The 11731-nt window shown below is 48.5% G+C and overlaps 1 protein-coding gene across 2 annotated transcripts in view; it reads right to left on the bottom strand.

The window, feature by feature from the left end:
• Positions 1 to 11731, bottom strand: part of Fbxl7 (F-box and leucine-rich repeat protein 7) — a 90941-nt gene that overhangs the window by 49315 nt on the left and 29895 nt on the right. The window contains exon 1 of one of the 2 annotated variants that reach the window (XM_084606979.1): positions 2935 to 3071. The exons of the other annotated variant lie outside the window; for it this stretch is intronic. The gene's annotated coding sequence lies outside the window, so the exon portion shown is untranslated. Of the gene's footprint in view, positions 1 to 2934; positions 3072 to 11731 lie in introns of those variants that run through there. 2 annotated transcript variants of the gene reach the window in all.

Below are 11731 nucleotides of genomic sequence, written 5' to 3' on the forward strand. Positions count from 1 at the left end.
GCCTGCTGCTAGTACTAAAATTTTGTCATCTATTCTTCTTTATCCACTAAATCTATGCAACTTTTACTTATATGGGAGTTATTAAAAGCATGTTTTGCTGCTGCAGTTAATTTAGTAAATATCGCAAACATTGCTCCAGAAGCAATGCGCTACAAAAAAGTCCATTTTCCACCTTAATATGTGCATATAATTTCCTTAATTCCAGGCAGAATTGGGAGCTCTCGTCTGCTAGGTGTGTTCTCCACAATGCATCAAATGCGCCCAAGATTCAAAAACAGCAAAAAAGGCGCAACATTGATTTCAATTTAAAAAGAAAAAAACCCATTATCAATTTTTATGAATATCCTTCTCAGGAATTCTCATTACCCCAGAAATATTACGGCCTGGAAAGGTATTGCATTATATTGCTTAAAATTATAAAATTAAGTATAAAATTGAGGGCTGATTTTGAAAATTTTCGATATTCAGCCCTACATTCTGGCATGACTTAATAATGTGTTGCCGCTGAAACCCTTTCTGTATATTATCCAGGAGTTCTCTATTTCTGCAAAAATTGGAAGCTCTAGAGTTGTTTGTCCTTCCTCCATATTACTTTGAAATCGGCCAATATTCAAAACTATAAAAAAATAAAAGGTACAATTTGACTCGAATTTAACTACCGCATCTTCAATATTTATCGAATTCTCCTAAAAACAATCGTAAGTACTTTATAAACATCAGGTACTAAAATGCATTGCACTATAGAAGCTAAAGATATAAAAATAAATATAAAACTGAATGCCTTGGTTTTTTCTTGCTACAGGGGTGCTTATGGCCTCCCATTAGGAGTAGGCGTCAAAAGCTCGATTTAGTATTTGCTGGATTTAGTCACATTTTTAATGTACGCCATATTCAAAGCCTTCTTAAGCTTGTTGGCAGTGTTAATGATTTCTTAAAATGGAATAAATTCGCCACTTCTAGCAATTTCATGGAGAACGCAAGTGACAGTTGAATTTTTTTTCTATCCTGTATCTTTTCTTTTATCGTGAAGTGCTGTGCTATTCAATTCAGCTCTTAATTATATTATTTCATTTCTCTTTAATGATAAAAATGGAGAATACTCTTTACTTGATAAAGTGCTTTTACTACTACTAATTACAATCATAAGCAAAAAGCTTTGCAGTATGATAGCATAGGTGGAATTTTATATTTATTTATGGCAGCAGCGCGAAGCAGCCGAGGTGATGAGCATTCTTGCCGACAGAGCCATCTAGCTCGGAAAAAAAAGGCGAGCAAACATGGAGTGAATCCACCATCCGGACCGCGGGATCCTATATACTTCCCATTCCCACTACAATTTCTTTTCTTTTTTTCTTTTAAGGCTCTCACTCCCCTTCAGAAATATACAAGACTCTGGGAAGTAAAAGACTGGCCAAAAAATGCGTTTGTAGAATGATTTGACACTCAGCAAAGCATACATCACACTGGTGTGCTTTACCAATTCATCATGAATGTTGCTTTCAGTGGGATAACTTGCATTTAATAAAAAAGAAGGAAGGATAGGTGTCAATAAGCCCGCCTCAGGGTCCATATAAAGAGCTCAGTGCAGAAAAATTAGCCTATATATCATCTTTAAACTGGATACATCCAGCCTTCTATGATAGAATGTACCCCCTGCTACCCTTACAATGTAACTGTAAGCAGCTTGCTCAGCAACTTCTACCAAGTCATACTTAGCATGCTATTCATGAAACCAGGTGTATTTTCTAAGCATCTTTTATGACTGGATACGATAGTATGTGCGATTTACGACAATAGAAAAGGAATTTGTAAGCAGCTTGCTATTCATGAAACTAGGCATATTTTCTAAGCAAAACAAAGAATTTTAAACCAATACTAATATTATGCGCCACGAAAGCGATTAAGTGCATGACTGTCAGTTTAATTACCAGAACCTTCATTTAGTTAGGGTGCCTAGCCACCCTAACTTAGTTCACAAACACCTTTCACACTGGTTTATGTGCCGGCTAGAAAATGCCTGTTTCCACGAAATATAGAACGCCAGTAAACTTCAGGGCTACCCACAACGCGCTAGCAAATGCTGCTGTTTCAGTAATAAAGAAGCTTTATAATTTTGTTTATTACGTCGTGTACAATAATATCCATCAAGAGTTTATCAAAGCTGATAATTTACAGGAAGCCATGGCGCTCGACACGCGACTAGATGTATTTCCACACATTCTCTTCGCGTTGTTTAACAAAAAAATATAAAATAAAAATACGGATCCCTCATTTCCCAGCAGCACTCAAAAGGGACAACGAAAAACAAGCCCAATGATTTCTCCCTGCCAGGAAAAACAACAAAATTCAAAGAGTATAGTTGTAATGAAACGCGAACAATTGGAAGCAAAACTTACTCCCCCTCACGGCAAAAGACAGCGATCGACCGAATGTTTTCTTATAGAACAACTGCTGTTAAACGCGCCGATGCGCTAATCAACAAGAAGTACCACAAAGCGCCAGAAATCGCGCACGTATTGAAATTCCGTATGTAGAACACGGGCGGCCCGGCAGGCATACGTCGCGAGCGCGCAGCCAAGGCAGGTAATGCTCCTGCGGACTTGCTCCGTCAGTTTGACAGCTCACCCTCTGCAGCGGAGAACTCAAGACACTACTCATAGTGCGTACTATAGTTAACGTTTCCATCAAATATAATGTGCATCATAGCCTCCAGCGTTGAAATAAAACAGCCAGGTCAAACAACACAAAAATGTCAACGTCAGGAGCACGGGGCATTTCCAAAGCGACAGGTTATTAGGCCTAGAACCCCCTTCTCCTTCGCAGGGCCTCTGAAGAATGCGAGACATTTCTCGATCGACGCTACAAAAGTGATGGCAGCCCGCGCGATATCATAGCCAGCGCCGTTGTTTCAGCGAAATGCAGGAGTTTACTCACCACAAGACAATGAGTATTCCCTAAGTAACTTGTTGCTCATATCCCAAAGAGCGCTGGCGTAACATGCACGCGCACACACACACACCGCCAACAGCCTCAACCACAACAAACTTCGCAAGAAAAAACACCACTGACGCAAAAGCGCGGCGGTGGCGCCCTCTCTGCCCTCTCCCACCACTGTAGGCAGTAAGGAGCACGATGCTCAACAGACCGGTAGTTGCACCGTTGGCACATTTATTAAGAGACATGGTGGTATGAGATATTAGACATCGACCTTAGCAACTTCGACATCCAAAACCACAGAAGCACTATCGTACATTTAAAAATATAACAACTTAGCAATTCGCGCATTGTTTCAATTTTTACTTAAACGGCAAATAAACAAAAAATAAACGGCAGGAGCGAGTTGAGCATTTATTCTCATTCACCCCAATCATTCAAATTTTTTTTGTACAGCACGCAATTCCTGGCGCCATACACAAGTCCAATATAGCTTGGCATACGTCGAACACTTGTAAGGTGAGTACTGCCTCTCCTATTAGCGAACCGCGCCCAAACCTCCTCCCCTGCGCACCTCCTCCACCTCCTCCTCAGGAGCGAGCGGCCCGCGTTTCGGCACTACCGGTTTCAGGCATGCCCCCAAGCGCCGTCCGTACTCTGGCGTTTCTTTCCTCAACGGAGAAATTACTGAACAGTCCACGAGATCGGAATGTAGGCACGAAAACAGGGCCAATCGTATCACCTCGCCGATGCAACGAGATCTCGCCGTTTAGCAGCTGGCCGTCGCCCTCAGCAGCAAAGGCAGCGGCGCGTCCCTTCACGGGTGTCGTCTGCTCCGCTCGGTAGCAGACGACTTCCGCCCCGCGCGACTGCGAGCGCGCGCTCGTCGCCACGCTCGTTCCGGCGTTTGCCCGGCGCCGCGCTGACGGCGACAGCGCGGCACCTCACTCTCTGCGGACGAGTTCAGTCACCGCACGAGGTTGCCGCAACCTTGGCACCGATTCTTCGCAAACGTTCCGTACTTTGGGGGCAACTGACGACCGTGTTCCGACTAGCACACAACCTCTACAAAAGCCAGAAATGGAAGCTCAAGTGCCTGCAATGCCTTCAAGGCGGCCACTGCGTATGCATGTCGAGACATAGGCGTTGCAGAGATCAGTCACTGAGCAGTGAAACCTGATCACTAATAACGGCTCTTCTTCGATGATAAAAAGCACACATAGGACTGGATGGCAGCGCTTTCTGAGTGACAGCCCAACAAGCGGAAAAGACATCGCAATTACAGTTACCAGTCTCCACTTTAGTAACCTCACAACTCGCGCTATGCGGCAGACGGGCCTAGTTGCTAGCGAAACATAAGGCAACAACAAAAAAGTTAACAGCTTAGCAGTTCGTAGGCACGGACAAAAATGAAAGGCAGACAAGCGAGTATAGGAAGGATACGGCGCAGAGATTAACCTTAGCCGCAGCTCGGCCCGCGCCACCACGCATAAATCAGCGCTCGCGAGCGGTTGAGGGCGCACTTTAAAGGGCACACACAACAGCTCAGTACTAGTGTAAGTATGCGCTACGGCGAGACTGCGGTTGTTGCGCGAGCGCTGCGGCCAGTTCGCATTCCGCCCACCTAGCTGATTACCTTGGGCTGAGGCGCGGCGGCAAATTGCAGCGCGCATGCTGGCCCGACGAGCATTTATCTTGGGAAGGAAGGGGGCAGAAATGGGGCCTCGGTGGGGGCTGGGGCCGACCATAGCCCATATGCGCAGGAAAGGGGGAGGGATGAGAAGAGGCTAGCCGTAGCGGCGATGACGCAAGGCTCCGGACTCTATGGGATGTGGGCGCGCTCCGGAAGTCCTGGTCGGTGGTATACATCAACGGCGGCGAAAACATCTCGACGCGCGGTCGTTACTCGTGGCATGATAATAATGTCGGATACCGTTCGTTGAAGCTGCGGACGACCGCCGTGTCGTACCGATACGCGCGTGCGCCCCGCAATCGAGCCAGTCAGCGCGTACTTCGTCCCAACGCGCTTAAGGCCGGCGCTGTAATAATGAGGCTGGACAGCGAAGACTGTCGCGCTTTCAGGATAGCGCCGTCGTCCGAAGCTGTCCGTCTCTCGTATTCCTGTCCTAACCGACGCTTCGCGCGTTCATCGCCGGCGTCGAGGCGAGAAAGCAGTGTGAGGCTCAGCCGAGAAGTGGTTGGGCCTACATGAGGTTAGACCTTCTTTCGGCCAGGCAAGCTGCATTTCGCGGGTGGACAACAATGTCGCTATTTTCCACACTATGAAGAAAGCGCTTTAACGTCTGGCTCGAATGTGCCACCAGAGGTCTCAAAAAAACTGAACGCTGCAACTAAAATACCACGAAGACACTCCTTTAGAAAAATTCACGGAGGTTTATCCCGTTTAAACATAGTTATATCCGAACGTAAGCTCTGCTAAGCATGTCTACACAGCCTTATGCCTGTGCCGAAGCGTTGACGCACTCTCACCGGTAAGGCCCTCATCCGTGGCGAGACTGGGCAATCAAAGCGCCAGCTAAGCAGTTGTTAACCCTCGCCTAGTCACGTTGTCAGTGCACGTTAAAGAAATCCAGGTGACCGAAATTTCCGGAGCCCTCCCCTACGGCATCCATCGGCTCAAGGTCAAACACGTGTGAAAGGCCATGAACCCAGGTGGTCGAAATTTCCGGAGCCCTCCACTACAGCGACTCTCGACTCAATTAAGGTCAAACGCGCAAGTGAATGACCTTGGGAAAGACGAGGTTGGAATTTCGGGTGCCCTCCACTACGGCGTCATTAGGCTCAAGGTCAAACGTGCAAGTGAATGATCTTGGGAGTTGCAGTGTGAAGAGTGACGCCAGGATTTCCTGAGAAACTTGCATTTTGATGCACAAATATCTCGTAACGATATAATTTCACGTAGTGCTAATAGTGCCTCAGACACTAAAAACAGTCACTGTGGGAAGGGTAGGAGGCAGCGCTGTACAGCTCGCATCTCGATGACCAGCGAACTCTCGTGGAAAGGGCGAGAGCGGCGGCCTTGGCCAACGGAATCCCGGACTATATTCTTCTATAGTTCACCGCATCCGGAATAAGGATCCGACCAACTTTCCCATAAATCCCCTTCCTTTTTCCTTTGAAGAGAAGTTTTCATCATAATCGTTGAGACCCGGCCCATTCTCCATCCGCTGGTGCCTTTCACATTTGTCACCCCTCTCTCTCCAGGTACCGCTCACGCTTAACACCGTCTGGAACCATGGATGGGGCCTGAGCTTAACTTCTCCCGGACGCCTATGTCCCTGCAGTGACACAGCAGACAAGAACGTTGAACGGGAAGGATAATGTGTTGGACAGATCCGACATGCGACACTGTCGTTTCATGGACGTGCTCATTCTCGCGGCTTGAGCCACCAACAGCGTCACCAAATCAAACGCGGACAGGATGCGATTCAAGCCTCACAGGACCGAAATAAGGCACTGAAGAATTTTGTGAGAAAGTCTGGAAGATTGCTAGTTTTTCAAGCGAAAGATATGCGCTGCGTTCGGCTCTGGACCATCTTGACAGCCGTCCTTTCACAGAGGAGAAAATCCTCGGCCAATGGCCACAGAAGGCATCTAACGGCAAAGCCTTCAAAGCACTTATGTGTTTTATGAGAGACACAAACTTGATTGAGAAACTGTGACTGTGCTCCTCGCCGCCTTACCTTTCCTGTCATTCTCTTCTATCTTTCTCCTTTAAACTCCTCATTCCCCTTCCCCAGTGCAGGGTAGCAAACCGGAAGCTTTCCTGGTTAACCTCTCTGCCTTCTCTCTCTTTCTCTCTCTGGAAGATTGGTGTCCACGTTCAGGCGGAACCACATGCCCTCAACACATGTACCGCCCGCAACACATTTCACCATTGAACGTGCGCGTTTTTCCAACTTTGGAAGCTCCCAATCATGGCACTGCGACGCAGGCGAAAGTTTTCGTACACCGCGAAGCGACAACGGTGACCACTACAGCTGTACTGCGTTGCGACGAAAGTTATCGGGCGACCATCAAAGACGCCCTGCATGTTTATTTTTCAGTGCCGCACAAAGTCGTGCTCCGCAACTCTGTGGTTGGGGCGCTAGAAATACTGATCCGGGGGAACCGGGTTCGATACCTCCCACGAAACAAAAAGGCGTCCGTATGCGATGTCAGTGCACGGTAAAGAACTCCAGGTGGCCGAATTATCCGGACCTTCCCTAACGGCGTCAATCGATCGTAGCCCGCTTTGTGACGTTAAAATCCAAAAACCAAACCCCATAAAGTTGTCTCCCGAGCACAACTGCTTATGTGGTGAACTATGTTCGCAGCGACTATGTATAAGAGTAAGCAGTTCGTTCTGTTCACGCGAGCCCGAAAAGCTCAGCGCACGAGCGTTTCTATTTTTTACAACGCATGCACGCGTAGACCAAGACACGAAGCCGCGATGACGCGGTACCTAGCAAGCCTCGGTCCCCAGCAGGTCCTCAGCCGCGGCGAATGCGGCTGAGGACGCCATGACGCCTTGGCTGAGTGGTCAAAATCACACACAGGTACACAACGCACAGTAGCCCTCGGTGGCGTAATTGGTTACGAGCAAAGAGAAGGCGAGCCGAGCTGAGGAGTAAAATGACGAGGGCATGTCCGTACTAGAGGGATCCGGACATGTATGTCGGCAGTCAGGGGTTCTTCAGAATGCTATATAACACATCGCACAGCACAAAGCCGTCATATTCGAAACGCGGTCGCCTTGCCTATGATTCGACCCCGCGGCCTCAGCAGCCGAAAGGGTGCCGGACGATCCATCGTCTGTTCTCACGTGCACAGAATGAACCCGTGCAGCTTTCGACGGCGCGCGCGTGCCACCGTGCCGCTCCACTGGCACCGGAAGGAAAAGGAAGGGGGCTCCCTCGATGCGTTCGGGCGAGATCGGGGCCGATGTCGTCACGAAACGCCATTAGCCGATCCTCGACGGCTCGCGATTGAAAGCCCGCTCAGCGACGTCAGAAACCGGCATCGGCCGCGGAACGGGACGGGTCCGACTAGCCGGCACCACGTGCGCGGCCGCGAACCGTCCGACGGGAATCCTACCGAGGAGCACGACGCGGTCGCACTTTGATCTACAGGCAAGATGCACACGCAGTACTGTAGCTGTGGGACTCTGCTGATATGGCCTGTGCCCGCGACTCGATGGAATGCAGGAGGTGCCCGTAACACTATGCGATGCCAGTCCATAATTTAAAATAACCCCAAGTGGTCGAAAACTACTACAGTGCCCTCCACTGCGGCGCCGCCTTTTCTACTCTGCCACTATTCACTCCAGCCTCAATTAAACTGTTCTGAGTAGGGGTTGCAATTTCGGTTTATAAACAAAGAAACAGAAAATGGGAGGACGCTTCGCCTTTAAGAGTTAAACGCGATAGCGTTATCGGGCCCCGTTCACATCGCCTTCTCATGCTCTTCAGCCTCACGACATACTTCTCACGACTGCCCCACCGTGGTGGTGCAGTGGTTAGGGCTGCCCAATTAGGATGCGGGATCGAATGACTGCCTCGGCTCGGTGGCCGCTTTTCCATGGAGGCGAAGGCACCCGTGTGCTGTGCGATGTCGGTGCACGTTAAAGAACCCCACGTGCACGGAGCCCTCCACTACGGCGTCTCTCATACCCTGCGTTACTTTGGGGCGTTCAACTCCATAAACTAAGCTAATTTATAATCACACACCACTCCTATATATATATTTTTTTTGTATTTAGTGCAGAATAAAATTTCCCTCATGCTTTGATTTTTAACCACCAGATAACCCCCCTTTGGTTATTTCTTCCCGCTTAAAGTCTGTGGCCTGTTCTTTTTTTTAATTATTTTTTTCATCAGCTGTCTTTAAACCCCAATGTTTTGAAGACGATGGATGGATGTATAAGGCTTTGAATCGGGCGGCGGCTCACGCCATCTGTTGCGGCAGCGCCGTACGAATTTTTGAGTGCCGCATCACAGGTAAGCAAAGCGGAAAAGTTCTTTGTTACTCGCATAACTATTACTTCCGTAATTAGTTTCTTTCTAATGACGCACCTAAACATTAGCTGACAGCCACAAGGCAATGCATATACATTAGGTCCTGCTTTTTCTCGGGGAGAAGCAATGCGGCGGAGTGGTTGCGCGCTCGGTTGGTTGGTTGGTTGGTTGGTTCATAGGAAGGGAAAGGCGCAGTATCTGTCACACTTGCTCTGTGGACACCTGAACCGCGCCGTAAGGGAAGGGATGAAGGTGGGAGTGAAAGTGGATAGAGAGAAAGGGGGACCGTAGTGGAGGGCTACGCAGTAATTTCGACCACCTGGGGATCTTTAACGTGCGCTGACATCGCACAGCACACGGACGCCACTTCGTTTCGCCTCCATCGAAACGCAGCCGCCGAGGCCGGGATTCGATCCCGGGAACTCCGGCACAGTAGTCGGGCGTCTTACCACTGCACCACCCCGGCGGGGCACGCTCGGCTCGCACTGCGAAGAAACTGTGTTCGACTTCTCGGGTTTCCGTAAAGGTGTTACTATTTCTTTAATTCCGATTTTCGAGTTACGACCACAACGCCGACACCGGCTTTTCTGCTACACAAAATCCTTAACGCTATCGCGTTAGAACGATCTAAGTACGCCGCATTCAGTTTTAGAAATAAAGTTTTAACCGAGAAGGGCCAATATTATCGGCATATGTAAGGCATTGCATGCTGAATACGACTTAGACGTAAAGTTGAAAATTATTCAAGCAGGGAAGCCGGGGCGCGGAGAGACGGTTGTATTGTTGGTTGTGCGATTTCGCCTCTGCAGATCCGGAAGCACCACTTCCCTGCCACCTGCAAGCCATAAACGTGCACTGTTCGAACTCACCTGCACCGCAGACTACGTGATAGCCAGCTCACTCGAACAAGCTTCGACTTTCGTATTTGTCTAGGGACTATCCTATCTTTACCTTATTTAATTTGTGTTACATTTTTATCAACGACAACGATTCCTTCTATAAGCACAACTCCAAATACCATTTGCGATTATGGTAAATTAATGATCCGGTATTAATTATGGCTGAGGAAAACGCCACGACTAGATAGATTCCTGCATTAAATAATAAATTCGTGCATCAGTAATTCCTGGAAAATAACATTCGCCGAAAAACAATTGCGGGGGTTTAAAGCATGCCCCGCCGGGGCGGTGCAGTGGTAAGACGCCCGACTACTGTCCAGAGCTCCCGGGTTCGAACCCGACCACGGCGGCTGCGTTTCGATGGAGGCGAAACGAAGTGGCGTCCGTGTGCTGTGCGATGTCAGCGCACGTTAAAGATCCCCAGGTGGTCGAAATTACTCCGTAGCCCTCCACTACGGCTCCCCTTTCTCTCCTTCCACCCTAACTCCCACCCTCCTCCCTTCCCTTGGTGTAGTCAAAATATCAAAAACTGTTTATTGTAAGCTGTAAGCGGAGCAAGATAGTTCACGTCCTATGGCCGAGAGCAACTTGTTTGCACCCAGCTATAACGTTATATATGAATCACCTGTTTTCGGATGTCAGCCAAGGTATGACAACGCCGATGAAGCCGTCTCGATGCTTCGAAAAAAAAAAAAAAAAAAAAAAAAAAAAAAAAAAAAACTATTTTCAAAATTTCGCGTTCGCTGAAGCACTCACTACGTCCCCGTCATTTGCTTTAAACTATGGCCTATCTGGGAGCGAACATCTGTGCGATATCACTGGCGACTGTCGTGAATATCGTAGCAAACGTTATCTGCCGCTCGCGATACTGCGGAGAAAATGCGCCCAAGAACACAAAACATTGGTTCCCACGCTCTTTGAAGGAGTTTCAATTTCAGCAGTAGATAAAAAAATACGTACTACGATATACATCTTATTGCGCAGCAGTGTATCGCGTGAGCCAAGTGATTGCACAAGCAATGATCGAGAGCGAAGCGGCAGACTCGAGAAAACACATCCATTAACAGAGCCGCATAAAGTGCGCTCCCCATTTAAAGTAAGTCATGCCTTATTTAATTCGAACGACGGAAAAACAATGTTCTCTTCACCACCCCTTCCAACCCGTTCCCAAACCACACCTTGCTACAAGCAAAAAGAAAAGCTGGGGAGGGGTCTCGCTTCGCGGAGCTCGACTAGGAGTGCGCGCTTTGGATAGGTTCGATTATCGTGTTCAGCACGGAGACACAGGGCACGGCACAGGCCGCGCCAGATTTACTTCGGTCGTCGTCGGCTATGACTATACATATAGTGTTCTGTAGTTATGACGAAGCGCTCCATCGCAGCACTGCGCCACGCGCATATGCGCTGTTTGGGTCAACGTTGGCTTGCTTGGGTTTACAGGCAAAGAGTTAAAAGACGACACAAACGCAAACAGCGCACGTATTTTTTTCCAGAATGTTCCGACTAGCCCAATTACAAGCACCACACCCTCTTTATTTTTTTTTTTTCCCCAACTTAATGCATTTTATCTTTCGTTTTATGCACAGCTATGGTATCAGACTTGCTCGAGACACCCAACTCGGATCGCATTTCCGCCAGTTAATGCTCAGATAACAAAAAAAAAAAAAGAAACGGCATTAGCTCCACGCGGCAGCTACCATTTGCGGACGGGAGCGTCACGCCGTTTTCGCCGCAATATAAAAAGCTTTGGTCGGCACGGCGCGCGACGCTAGTACGCTTTCAGCGGCAAGCAGCGCGAGTTTTCATCACGGCAGGCATACCTCACATGCACCATTTTCGGCAAGGTGCGCTTGGACGTCGAATCTGCAACCAGTACGGCAA

Source organism: Amblyomma maculatum, chromosome 6 (assembly GCF_055883805.1).
Source record: "Amblyomma maculatum isolate TAMU_Amacu chromosome 6, ASM5588380v1, whole genome shotgun sequence".
Lineage (NCBI taxonomy): Eukaryota > Metazoa > Arthropoda > Arachnida > Ixodida > Ixodidae > Amblyomma > Amblyomma maculatum.